This window comes from Rattus norvegicus, chromosome 11 (genome assembly GCF_036323735.1).
Source record: "Rattus norvegicus strain BN/NHsdMcwi chromosome 11, GRCr8, whole genome shotgun sequence".
Lineage (NCBI taxonomy): Eukaryota > Metazoa > Chordata > Mammalia > Rodentia > Muridae > Rattus > Rattus norvegicus.
Genome location: NC_086029.1, coordinates 92,687,065 through 92,701,530, shown reverse-complemented (window position 1 = coordinate 92,701,530; position 14,466 = coordinate 92,687,065). Strand labels below are relative to the sequence as shown.

General features: G+C 44.6%; 1 protein-coding gene across 3 annotated transcripts in view; it reads left to right on the top strand.

Annotated features, from left to right (window-relative positions):
* Positions 1-14,466, top strand: part of Map3k13 (mitogen-activated protein kinase kinase kinase 13) — a 145,282-nt gene that overhangs the window by 40,187 nt on the left and 90,629 nt on the right. The window contains exon 1 of one of the 3 annotated variants that reach the window (XM_017597976.3): positions 13,762-14,186. The gene's annotated coding sequence lies outside the window, so the exon portion shown is untranslated. 3 annotated transcript variants of the gene reach the window in all.

Below are 14,466 nucleotides of genomic sequence, written 5' to 3'. Positions count from 1 at the left end.
AGGGCTGGGGAGCCGCTTTATCATATTAGGAAGCTGCACCGGGGGGCTCTGCAGACGGTGGCGATGTCATGGGAATTGCTGTTGCTGGTACTTCTTACATGGGTCAGCACTTGTCTTCCTGAAGGTGCGACAGCAGGCTACAGATGTAAATTACATATTTACCAAAGGGGATTTATTTTCAGTACAAAATAGAAGTCTGGAGTAAAATCTGCAGTTTTCATTCATCAGTGGTTTATTATATTTAATAAATTATGGAGCAACTCTCCAAATTCAGGAACAGGATTGAGGGCCCATTAGGGAGAAACAAAGCAGGGTCGTGTAGGGTGGTAGGTAGTGAGAAGGAGCAGGGCCCAAAGTGAATGTCAAGTGAGCGGAAGCACAAATGAGGAATGGCCAGACGCGTGTGCTGTGAGCATTGTGAGAAATTCACTTACATACGTCAGGGCTTCAGTGTGCACTCTCCTCTCACCTTGCATCTGGACGGGACTTACCCAGGATAGTGTTCTATTGCCCAACCAGTGCTGTCTTCAAGGCTCTGTTTCCAAACACGGCCACCTTGTCAGTGAGCTTTACTTTTTCACTGTAACAAAGTACCCAAGTGTGTCAGTGAACTTTCCTTCACTGTAACAAAGTACCCGAGTGAGTCCCTAAGGGGCAAGGCCTGCTTTACTGAACTTTCCTTCACTGTAACAAAGTACCCGAGTGAGTCCCTAAGGGGCAAGGTCACTTTGGCGCCTGGTTTTGGAGGTTGCAATCCTCGTGCACTACAGTGGCACAGTGTGTTGGAGCAGTAACGTGTACTGGAGGAGCCTGTTCATCTCCTGGTACCCGGAAGCTGAAGTGAGCAAGAAGAGAGGCAGTGGAGTGTCAGTATTGCCTTTGATGGCATTAAATTGTAATGAGTAGCGTGGCCCATTAATCCTTTTGACAGGAATAGTAGAGACTTGTAATGAACATCCTGCCCGATGATCAGATCCACCTGGGAATAAGCCTGAACTCAGTAGCAATGGCAGACAAGACAAAGCACATTGGAAGCCAGTGTGTGTCTCTGACATCTTTTGAATTCTTCCTCTGCAGTGTGGTACAGGGCATGACGATTAATGTTGATTTCAGGTTTCCAGCCCAGGTGGACCTGCATAACCAGGCAGGATAGTCACTGTGTCTTTCTGGTATTTGTACTAAAAGGAGCTACGTACTATCTATTAGATCTTTATTAAATATACCTCAGGGGATTTAGGTGTTTTCTGTAGGTGTGAGCCAAGTTGTCCGTAGTTGGGATGCTATGAAATTCTGTATACCACCATTATTGCAACTTACTACCTCATATGGGGTGTAGCCTAACTCTATCCTCCGTTAAGGTGTTCTTAGAGCCTTAGTAAAGACAGTTGCCAGGGCTGAATTCCCTCTCCCCTGGAGGTCTAACTAAGGGATTTGTGGCAGGTAATACATTCAGTTCCTGTGACTATGGGTCATGGTTATTGGACTGAGAACTTCTCTTCCCCCACCTCTTTCTTTCCTGCCCAGTGAGGAAGTCTACCCTCAGCTCATAGAGGTCACCCCACATTTCCCTGCTGTGTGGAGACCCCAACATGGCCACATGCTTCCTTGTAGCTACTGTGAGAAAGAGGGAGGTGGCAGACAGTTGCCATGGCTTTAAGGACAGTGATAGTTATGTGTCCTGTTGATCTCAGTACCTTTACTTACCCGGTTGACAGGAGGGAGCAAGTCCTGTGCATGCTCAAGGACGGGGGTCACAGGGGGAGGTGTGGGCCACCAGAGTGACTTTAGGAGTATGTGTGCCACAGAGACCTAGAGGTCATGGGAATCTACTCATGGGGTGACACTCGTGCAGTGTCCTCTTATTTTTCCCTCTAGTTTGCTGTAAGTGGATGGCTGCTACTAGGATGCTTTAATGAATAGAAATGGGACAATCGAAGTCAGAAGGGTAAATATATCCACTCCCTGTCAGTGCTGAAGTGAGCTGTGATTCCAGAAACAGCTCAGTGTGTATGCTTGTGGCCAGACTGACCTCAGCGGAAGCTTCCTGGTGTGAGGAGCCCGAGGTGCTGTTGCTAACAACCCATTTCTACAAGGTCAAAGATACCAGAGAGAAGTGCTGTTCCTGGTCCTAGGAGATGTGCTAGATCCCGGGTTTACTCTATACAGGATTTACTCACATACATAGTACTTCACACCTGCTCTGATTCGAGATTCTGCTCAGTTAGTGGGCAAGAGTGCTGCCATTACTGATGTCCCTGCCGCAGGTGTTGACGGGCAGGTGCTCTGCCTGGTGTCTGCAGCTGGTGTGCAAGTGGAAGAGGACTAAAGAGTGAGACAGACAGACATGCTTTCCCATCACACATGGCAGTAGGTCTGTCAGATAGGCCCCACCCCCTTCCGTCCTACCTGTCGGGAACATGAACTGCCATTCAGTAATTACCTCCTCCAGTCTCTCTTCAGAGTTCAAGGTCATCCCTGGCTGTGCAGCTAGTTTGAGGCCAGCCTGGGAAACTTGAGATGTAATCTCAAAACGCTGTTTCTTTAAGCTCCTTAAAGGACATTGTCACCATGCCTAGTGCTCGAGGCACTGTGAACACCTGCTTCTCAGACTTCCAGAGGGAGGATGTTGCCATATCAACAAAATAAAATGGCCTCAGCCCCTTGGCCAGCAGAAGGTGGTATCTCGCTTTGTTTCCATTTCTTTAATGTTTAAATTGAACATTTTTCTCATGCGCCTTCTATCTTTCATCTGCGAATGAACTGGCAGGGGAGCCTACTCCTTGTTCATCTCATTCCTGCGTTTATCCACATTAATGATTTTAATTAACAGTTTTCATACGTCATATTTTAATTGTTTTCCTCTCCCCAACTCTCCCCAGTTACTTACCATCTCAAATTTATCTCTTTAATAATTATTGAATTCATAGTTATACAAACTGTTTCTTTTTATATTTTGTCAATTTTATAAGTTCCTCCAAATAAGCTCTTTGGTTCTTAATATACACTTCACACATACACACAGACACACACACAGACACATACACAGACACACACACAGACACACACACAGACACACACACAGACACATACACAGACACATACAGACACACACACAGACACATACAGACACATACACAGACACAAACACACAGACACACACACAGACACATACAGACACACACACAGACACAAACACACAGACACACAGACACACACAGAGACACACAGACACACAGACATACATACACAGACACACACACACACAGACACACACATACACAGACACACACAGACATACATACACACACACACACACAGACACACACATACACAGACACACACAGACACACACACACAGACACACACACACACACACGTATTGTAACATACCCACATTCCTTTTCAAGTCATGCAGGAGTTTAATTTCCTCATCTTCTCTAAAAATCTCACCATGTGGTTTCACGGAAGTTATCCTAGACTGAATTGTTCAGCCCTTTCAGATCTGGTGCCGACTCCGAGAGGTAGCCCTGGCTGGAGGGCATCTGTTCACTGCCTAGTGCCCTCCTCTGCACTTCACTCTGCTCTTGCCGTCTCTTACTTAAGTTACCTGCCAAGCTTTAACCACAGCCGTATTGAGACCAGATCAGAACTTATGAAGTCATTTGGGCAGAAGTAGTTTGGCACCAGCAGTTACTAAAAAAGACAGAACTCCCTTGTTTTGGCAGGAAGACTGAATGTGGCAGGACACCAAGAGCTTTTCCATTGTGGCTTGTCACTTGGTTATAAGTATATTGTCTGAACATCGCATCAGTTATATTAAGGGGTGGATATTAAAATAATCTTTGAGAGATTTTGCATACTGTCCTCTTTGCTCCGCTGTTGTTGTCCACTGTAAGGAGAGGACAGTAGCACTCACTGATTTTACACAGTAACGGCTGTTTGTAGACGGTTATATAAAAACTGAGTCCGTACTTCCTGGGTTCAATGTTTGTACTTCATAATCTGTAAGGCTCCTATTTCTTTTTTTGAAGTATTTGTGCGCTATGATCTCACCAGAAAGATGTTTTAATGTTTTAATTTTTTTTTTTTTTGAGCCGAGTGTCATGGAGTCTGAGCTAGCCTCAAACTCACTATGGAGTCAAGGATGGCACTCAGCGTCTGAGCCTCCTATCTCACCTCCCAAGTACTGGGCTTGCAGGCGTGCAGCCACACCTAATGCACCGTGACCCTAGACATGGGAAGTCCTAATGTAGGCCTCAGCAGTGTGACACCTGGCTTGAGCACCTCAGCAGAGCTGCTCCTGTTGTCACCTGGTGTGAGCACCTCAGCAGAGCCGTCCCTGTTGTCACCTGGCTTAAGCACCTCAGCAGAGCTGTCCCTGTTGTCACCTGGCTTGAGCACCTCAGCAGCTGTCCTTGTGTCTCCTGTTTCTATCCTCCTCTCTGCCCTACCCTCCTATGGTAACTGGCTGTAACCACCCTGTTCAGAATGATCATTCTATTAGAAAAGAAAGAGGTCATGGAGGCCCTTGCAAGAGGGCGGCAGTGAGACTGGAAGTGATAGAGCACTGGGTAGCATAAGGATAGGGTGCACTTGTGTAGGGACCAGCCATTGTTCCCACTGCAAACATGTACCATGCCAAAGACAAGCAAATCCCCAGAGTAGAGTATAGTCTTGACTAGGAAGAGCGGCTCTCAGCCCCCTCACCTCACCTCCCGTTCTCAGAGCTCTTGCTAAGGCTCAGTCCATGCGTCTTTGGTTCTCATGTATTCCCTCAGTAGATGGATGCTTCCCCCTAAGGCACAGAGGCACCGTTGTCAGAGGGTCTGCTCTAACCTCTCTGTGTCAGCCGAGGACAGTGGAGAGCACCACTCTAAGATAACCTGGTCTCAGCTGAGACTTCTCAGTCCTTAGGTACTGGAGAGACAGAGGTGTGGGAGCGTTTTCAGCTGTGAGAGGAGGGGTTACTGGGATGTTGAAAACCAACGTGCTTTGCTCTAAATCTCATGCAGGGAAGCCTTTTCTTATCCCAAGTTTTCTAATATGCTCCAACCTCAAGTAACATATTTCTGGCCATATCAACTTAGCATTTATACCACATGTGAAGTTTCTCACCTTATTAAAACTCCTTGATGCCAGAAACTAGCCTTCTCATTGGTGGATTTCCACTTTGTAAAATTCACCTTTAAGGGCTGGCATGTAGCTTGCTCAGTGGGACAAGGCTCACCTAGCATGAACAAGGCCTAGGTAGAGGACAGAGCTTAAGTACCAGCATCATAAGAATAACGAAGTTCATCTGTAATTCTTACTCCCTAGATGATGGAACACAGTCCTCGGTGGAGGGGGGGAGGGGGCCTTCAATAGATTGAGTCCAGTTTGCACTGTGCTGTGGATACAGACATAGCCAGAGAGATGAACCAACCTGGTCAGGGCCTTCCTTTCTTTACATATACAGTTGAACTCATGTCAACCTGTGAACTCGGTGAACCATGAAGCACGTTATAATTTTACTCACAAAAATTGCCTCCCACCATATTTGTTCCCAATTATTTTTGTTTCTACAATTTAGCAACCTGGAACCCTAAAAGATCACGCTGTAACGAAGATACTTTGACACACAATGTGTGAAATTTAAAACGGGACACAAAGAATAGCAAGCACTGTGGGATGTGGCTGAGGGGCAGAATGCTTGCCTAGAATATTCCATTCCCAGGGCCCAGAATGAATGAATGAATGAATGAATGAATGAATGAATGAATGAATGGTTGGATGAATTAATGAATGAATGGTTGAATGAATTAATGAATGAATGGTTGGATGAATTAATGAATGAATGAATGGTTGGATGAATTAATGAATGAATGGTTGAATGAATTAATGAATGAATGGTTGGATGAATTAATGAATGAATGAATGGTTGGATGAATTAATGAATGAATGGTTGAATGAATGAGTAAATAACAAAACATAGACAGTAGTCAAATAGAGATGTGTAAAGCTTTTTACACTGTGACCCAGAGGAAGAAATGTAACTTGTGTGACACCCTAGTGCACACACATGAGACAGACAGAATCCTTGAGACACTACAGCCAGTGTGGCCCATGACACACTGCTTCTTGTGCTGTTTGCTTCATCTCGTTTTGAAGGTGAGCCTTCGCCCACTAGGATAACTGCATCATCTGTATTGTATTGTAATTGAGGTTTGGGGAAAATATTCTTCGAGGCAGTCTCATGTGGCCTAGGCTGGTCAACTCTGTAGCCAGGGATGACCACGAGCGTCGGAACCTGCTGACTCCCCTCTCCCAACAGGAGAGGGTCTCCATCATGCTGGCGTTTGAGCCCAGGGTTCCCACCTGCCCAGTGAACCGCAGCCTTAGCCTGAAAAGTCTTCAAAACTTCCTTGGTAGATCACATAATTCAAGACGCATTTTCTGCCATTGTTTTTGACCTATTAAATATCTCTTTTCTCTAAAGAGGAAAAAAGGCATATCACACATAAATTTAAACGTTCAAGGCTGTAAACGTAACACATTTGTTTTAGTGCTTCTTTGAAAATATTTAAAAGTGTTAGCAGAAGAGAAGGCTCAGTGCCCTTGTAAAGGACCTGAATCTGATCCCTAATCAATGTCGGAAGCTAATGGCTTCCTGTAACTCCAGGGATCCATGTGTGGCCTCCCAGTCTCTTGCATTCATGTGTTCATACCAACACACACACACACACACACACACACACACACACACACACACACAGAGAGAGAGAGAGAGAGAGAGAGAGAGAGAGAGAGAAAGAGAGAGAGAATTCAAAACAGAAATCAAATATTTAAAAGTGTTATGCAATAATTTAAAAATGTATAACACATTTGTTGACTATGTATGTAAGTTTTAAACTTTTTTTTTTACTGTTCTTATTAAGTTAAGCTAGACATACAAGAAGTTACACATACGTAAAGACGTAGTCAGATGTGTTTCTAACATCCACCCGTGAAGTCACCACCACCATCAAGGTGATGAACGTAACGTTACCTAGGGGTTTCCCTGGAGCACTGTCACTCCTCTCTGCTGTGCTTCTCCCTAGCTGACGGCCGTTGAATGGTTTGTCACATTAGCGTCCTCGTCCTAGGACTTCATATCACATGAATCATAAAGGAAGCTAGGAGTGTTGGCGATGCCCGTAATCCCCTCTTTAGGGAAGTAGAGGCAGTAACTCAGTTCAGCTTCTACCCCACGGTGACTTGGAGGACAGCCTAGGTGATGAGATTCGGACGCAGAACGGTAACAACAGAACAGTCATGAAGAGTGCGCTGTTTATACGGCTGCGTTTACTCTTCCAGGGACGTTGTGAAACATCTGAATATGCAGCATATATGAATAGCACGTCTCTCATGGTTACTACTGAACACAGCGGTTATTTCTTCTTGGGTGTGTGTGTGTGTGTGTGTGTGTGTGTGTATGAGAGAGTGAACCAATAAGAGTGTCATTTCCAAAACAATAATACCTTTATTTCTTCAAAACAAAGTATGTAGTTCTTTTAACATTAAATATTTGGGGTGCATTTGGGGGGCAGGAGCTGGAGTTACAGAGTTGGCTAAAGCACACGATCTCCCTGAGTAATAATCCTTAGTAGACTGCCTCATGAAATAAATTCTAACACAGTGATTTTTCGTTTGCTTTGTACGCTTTACATCTTTTAAAAAAAGATTGAAATCCTTAAGTCCTTATATCCTTAAATCATTGTAGGGATTGAATGAAATATTTAATTGGGCTGATCTAGTTTTCTTTCTGTTGCTACGATAATATACACTTACCAAAAATGCCTTGGGGAGGGAAGGGTTTGCTTCAGCCCACTATTCCAGATCATAGTTTGTCATTGAGGGAAGTCAGGGCAGGACTCAAGTCAGGAACCATGGAGGAATGGTGTTTAGTCTTGTTCTGTGGCTTGCTCTCAGCCTCAGGCTCAGCTAACTTTTATATGCAGGCCTACCTGCTTAGGGATGGTTCGGCCTACATCTGGGCCCTCTCACCTTACTCATCTGTCAAGATGTGTCTGGTCACATGACCTGAGCTCTAGATTCAGTGAGAGACTCTGTTTGTTCTGGAGGATCCCTCAGTTGACAGTAGGACAGGATTCTACAGGTGACTGGGATGTGTCAAGTTGACAGTTGAAACTAACTAGGAACAGCGGCTTTTTTAAAATATTTGTTTATTTATTTTATGTATATGAACACACTGTTGCTGACACACCAGAAGAGGGCTTTAGATCCAATTACAGATGGCTGTGAGCCACCATGTGGTTGCTGGGATTTGAACTCATGACCTCTGGAAGAGCAGCTAGTGCTCTTAACCCTTGAGCCATCCCTCCAGCCCAGGAACAGGGGCTTTTAGCACAATGCTTAAAATATAAGTAAAACTTGATCCTTTATAGCTCTGTTACCATTGTGTTTCATAATAGTCCTTGCCACCAAAGGAGAAGCTGGTGACATAGATGATTTAAGTTGGTAAGTGATAAAGACATCTTTTGCTCATGGCACAAAGTTCTGTGGTAGAGTATCCACTCTCTAGTATTTTTCTCGGGCTCAGATCCCTCCACTGTGTATGGAGTATTCATTGAAGAAAGAAACCATTAAATAGATATTCAGACAAAGCACTGAGAATTGGCTTTAAAATCAGTGTCAGGAAAAGGATCCTAGGAAAAACAAGACTTCATAACCTATTTGAACAGACAGAGACACAGACGTAAATTGTTGGCCTGATAAGAAGAGCAGACAATGAGAAATGCCTGCAGTGTTGAGATGTAGAAATGAATTATGGATGTATGTGGTCATGTATGGTGAGGCTAGAGGTTAAGGTCATGGTATCCAAGGCAACACTCTTGTCCGTACTTGCAGCTATGGCCAGGTGGAAACTGAGGCAGGACAACTCACCTAGCCCACAGAGTTTGAGGTCAGCCTAGGCAGCATACAAAGATTCTGTTTAAAAGGAAAAAAGGAAAAAGGAAATTAATCACGAACAGAGCCTTCTCTTGAGTGGAGAACACTCAACATCAAAGATGTCAAAGACAAAGGTAAAATGTGAACACAGGGCATTAGAAAACAGACAGGAGGCTGTTAGAAAACTAACAGGAGGTTAGTCCACAAAACTAGAGGTGATTAGTATTAAGAGAAAGACTCCGGAACAGGGGATCTGACTTTAGTTGGCCTTGTTAAGTGCGAGCGAATGAATACAATGTCAGTCACACTATGTTGAGGGCTCTTTTGGCAAATGACAGGAGCCCATGTCAAACTGGTTTAGGCTTTTTAAAGGATGAAGTTAGAAGGGAGAGGTTGATTGGCTCGTGAGGTGGGGAAAGACACTTCAGACCTGTCTGTTAGATGTTCTGTCCTGTTGTCGGGGAATCTGTCTGTCTTTGCATTTGTTGTGTTTGTCTGTCCTCTGTATGGACTAAGAATTCAGGTCTCTGCTCATGCTGTCCTTAGAGTTATGCTGTCCTAGCTTTAAATAGTGTTCCCAGTTTACCAAGCATTCTGGGGCTGAGTATATTTTCATTGGTTGTCTTATGTCTGTTCTTTGTCACTAGCCATGACATGAGGAGGCCAGACTTGTGCCACTGCTTGCCCCAAATGGTGTTCATCTGAATCACATAGGTTGAAAGTAGGAGAGACAGTTCCCTCAAAATGGGGACAGGAAGGGAGCAAACCTAATGGGAAAGACGGGTGTCCACTACCTCTTGTTCTCCTCCTCCACTTTGAGACCGAGTGTGGTTGCTGCCTTGTGCCTTGATTCCCCTCGCCTTGGACTTACAGTCCATCTGCTTCCACTTCCCAAAAGCTGGAACTCGAGTCCTGCCGCGCCACACCCCGAGTGGTTCAGCAGGGTTTGAGTTTATTTCTATTTCCCGAACCCGTTTTCAGGAAGTAACTTCTCCCTTTCTCTGTCACTGTCCCCAGTGCTCACCCCGTGCCAGTCCTAGAAGATGGGTGAGCTGGGCAATGCCATGCAGATGGTAACGCTTTCATTCTGCTCTTTCAGTGTGTAAAGCATCTCCACTAAGTCCCAGGCAGTATTTTTAGACCTCCGACTGCTTGGTTGTGGCACAGCACCGTAATTTGTGTTATGGATGACGTAGTTGGAAGTTGCTAAATATTTGATCAATTGCAAGCATTTGCTCTCATGAGTTTGCACTATCAGTTGGAATCCCTACAGACTTCACTACTGAGCCTGCCTTTGGCAGGGGGGATGCATTGAACTCCATTATGCCGGCAAGGTCTGTCTGGCTAGCATATAGCACTCAAACAATTTCCCTTCTACAGCTGATCTGATGTGTTGTTATCCTTTGGAAAAATACTGCAGACTAGCGATCCAGTTACCTAATATTTCTAATGCTTGGTAAACTACTGGGGACTTTTTTTTTTTAAAATCAGGGTACTAGCTCTAAGGACAACATGAGCAGAGACCAGAACTCTTTGTCCATACAGAGGACAGACAAAAGGGTTTCTCTCATCATAAAGATGATTGTAGAATTTACCTACATGAGATTTTTATATTTTTAACATTCATCAGTATGTATTCAATGCTAAAATTTTATTCATAATGATTTGAAGAACTTATGAAAAACATGCATGTTGATGTTGGGAGGAAATTCAAGCTCAAAAAAAAGGAAGAACAAACAAAGTGTTAACTACAAAAACTGTGCATACCAGACAAGCAGGCTCTGACCGCCTACAGGGACAGAGATGGTAACTCACTGAGTTCCCCTGTAGTCGCCTGAAATGTGGGTGTCTAATCCCTGGTGCTATGCAGTGGTCCAGTCCCCTGACTGAGTTCTTTTTCTGGGAGACAGAATGCAAGAAGACAGACACACAGAAAACAAATGAAATTGAAGAGCTGGCTGAGGTCTTTAATACCAAAATTCCCTTGTTGATTAATTGTGCATGAGAGTGGAGAGTTCAGACCTGTATTCATACACACACACACACACACACACACACACACGCACACACACACACACTCACACACACACTCACATACACACTCACACACACACACTCACATACACACTCACACACACACACACACACACACACACACACACCCTGAATGTATCTGATCTAGTCTTATTATAATAAAAATGGAGATAATATATTCTTTCCATAGTTTTGTTTCATGTACCTGAGTAGCTGTTGAAATTTCTCTTCTAAAGGGGTGAGGAGTCCAGGGTGTTTACTAACAAACCAACTACTGATAGGGCACTTCCTTCCACCTGCTGATGACTGTGCTAAATCCTACATGTGCCGCTTTATTTAACGCTCACACAGTACATAGTGTAGCCTCTCATAGACTTTGTTACAGAGGAGAAACTGAAGCTCAGGCAGCCTGGACTCCCATGAGAGACTGGCACTCAAAAAGCCTGGTTCCCACATCTCTGATGGCAGCCAGGGAGGAATCTGAGTCTGCATGCATCAACATTTGAAGTAACTGTACTCTTCTTTTTTTCTAAAAGTTTTGATCAAAAGTAGCCACCAAGTTTTGGTCTTAAGCCCTGCCTTAGTTTCTAGCTTCATAACAAGCCATAACACGCACACACATACATGTACACAAACACACACACACACAGACACACACACACACACACTTCTCACAAAGAACAAAAACTAAAACAGCTCACACTTTCATAGCGAAAAGCATACCCTTGCTTAGATTTGTATCTGCTGATGAATTTCTAAAATGTTCTTAGGAAAGAAGACCAGAATCATCTTCTGGTCATTACTGAAACCTGAAAGCGTTTCTTGAAAGAGCCCACTCACCTTTCAGTGGCTGCGCAGTACCCCACGCTTGTCTGCATCTGCATGCTGATGTCTAAAGCTACTCGAGGTGGTGGGATTCAGCGGATGTTTCTAGAGGTGATTATACTGCGTGGGAGCGACTAGCCACATGTGACTTTTTTATTTAAGTTAATTAAAATTTAAGAATTTTGTTCCTCAGGTACCCCAGGCACCTCGCACTCATTAGCTGCTTGTGGTGACTACGTCTGTGCACCCCTGGCTGTGGTGACCACAACCATGCATTGTACCAGTGCAGCAGGTTCTCTTGGATGCTTCCCCTTAGAGCTCACACCTTACATGTTTGTCTTCCTCTCCCCTTCCCCATAAACATGACCTGGCCGTCCTAACCTTTGTCGGCCGGTCGGTGGTTCTGCAGTACAGGGAAGGCTGTTAACCCGGTCCCAGCTCACCAGACTGAAACGATGAGTCCACACAGCCATCTTGTTTTACTTGACCAGACAGTGTGTCAAGCTGCAGCCTTGGCTGCCTTAATTAGAAGCACATACAGACTTGGCATTGTTGAACAGACCGTCCCTGCCACTGGTGGCCTTGCTAGAAACGCTGCTGCCACCTGACCTTTGCTATGATTGTGGCAGCTTCTAGAGCACAGCCAGCTGGCTTTTAAGACAGCTTTATTCAGACAGAGTTACATGCAAAGTCACGTGTAATTTAATACACATAGCTTGGTGTGCTAGTTCACTAACCTTACTGACACAGAGCACAGTGAATCCAGAGAATGGGCGTGCATCCTCTTCCCCTTCTTCCCGTGGAATGATTCGTAAGTAAGCTTGGTGTCTTGGATATTTGGCATAGTCTTTGTGGTGCACACAGGGCCTGCCAGCACCATTTCTACACTGTAGTACCCAGGGGCAATCCTAACTTGATAGATAAGCTTCCGTGGTCCATCTTTGCCACAGTAATAGTAATAGTAAGTCTTCAAACTTCTTTACAGAGGTCTGTCGCCTCTATGCCGTCGGAGTCTAGTCCTCACATAAAACAGTAGCGGAAAGTTTCCATAACAAACGACACTTTCCCTTCTCTGAGCACCACGTTTCACAAGAGGCCTTATAGTGAGCATTTCTGTTCTTACTGGGGCTCAAAGATTTGAGACCATTTTACAAATACAAAGAATGATGATCTCTGTTTGGAAAGTATTGGTGTTTGTAAGGCAAAGTGTTGGGGAGAAGATGGTCTGTTGCATTAGCTCCTATTTTACTATAACATTTAAAGACTTAAGGAGTAAAGAATTGTCTGTCATGAGCCTAGTTAGTGAGCGAACACGGTTGTTTTTGCTGCTAAAATTTTAAGAGTCCTTTTAGAGCCTTGTCTTAGCTGAATATCAGACATTGAATAAAACCAATGAGGGAATGTCTCCCTTACTTAAATCTAACCGTAGATTACCCTTCTCCTCCCACTTTCGCTGCATCACAAAAGTCAGGAACACATTGTGATGAAAGAAATACAGCTTATGTAATTCGTCTTAGAAAGCTGCATGCACCCTTGCCCTGTTATTTTTGGTGTTTCAAGTTGTGTTGTGGGATATATGCTTAGTGATCTGTCACCAACCTTAGAAACAAATTCTCTGACCTTGATTTCTTTTCATTACTAAACATCAAGTCAGGGTTATAGGAAATCACTCTAATAGCTCTAGTGAATAAAAAAAATATTTTATCTTTGGGAGCATCGATCCTTCTAAATTCTACTTGGCCTCCTTCAATCAATAGCAAGAACAATGTGTTTATGACTGTCACAGCTCGCTCGAGTGTTCTCTCTCTCTCTCTTCTCTCTCTCTCTCTCTCTCTCTCTCTCTCTCTCTCTCCTCTCTCCTCTCTCCTCTCTCCTCTCCTCTCCTCTCTCCTCTCTCCTCTCTCCTCTCTCCTCTCCTCTCTCCTCTCTCCTCTCTCCTCTCTCCTCTCTCCTCTCTCCTCTCTCCTCTCTCCTCTCTCCTCTCTCCTCTCTCTCTCTCTGCTGCAGCTCTGCTGGTCTGGTTTAAGGCCGTGATAGATGTCTGATTGGCGGGCTCTGTTTATTCTGTGACCAGATTCTTTCTAAAAGAGGGCTGGCCATACCTGCCTGAAGCCTATTGGCTGGGTATACTCAGGGCCCTCCCTCTTCTCCCCCCCACCTCTTCCTTCACAGCACGCACAGCCACTAAGTCTGTGCGGAATCCTAAACCAGCCCAATTTACATCCATTCATGAATGTGTGACGTCAGCAAGCTTTGAGCTCCTTTGCGGTGGGCCAGAGGATTGTGTGGGTAGAATCCCCTCCCCCTTATTTTTCCGATTCTGCAAGGCTCTTTAGATTAACCTTCCATCTTTTTAAAGCAAGAAAATGGAACAGCATGTGTAGGAATTCTTCATTGTCGTGAGTATTACACTCGTTTTCTGTTTCGTCAGCGTGTATCTCACAAGGACAGACGGGGAATTTATTTGTGCTTTAAGCTTAGTAGAAAACTGATGTTACTGGGGGGAGCGCTAAGGTGAAAGAGATAGAAAAAGCCCGTAGGAAACCTGAACCGCCCCCACCCCACAATCCCGGCCCGGCTCAGCTACTGACAGCTGGTTATTTCTTCGCCTGTCTGCCTGCTAGACCTGGACATTTTTTGATTACGGCTCTGCACGTTACCTTGGGATGCTCGCTTGGT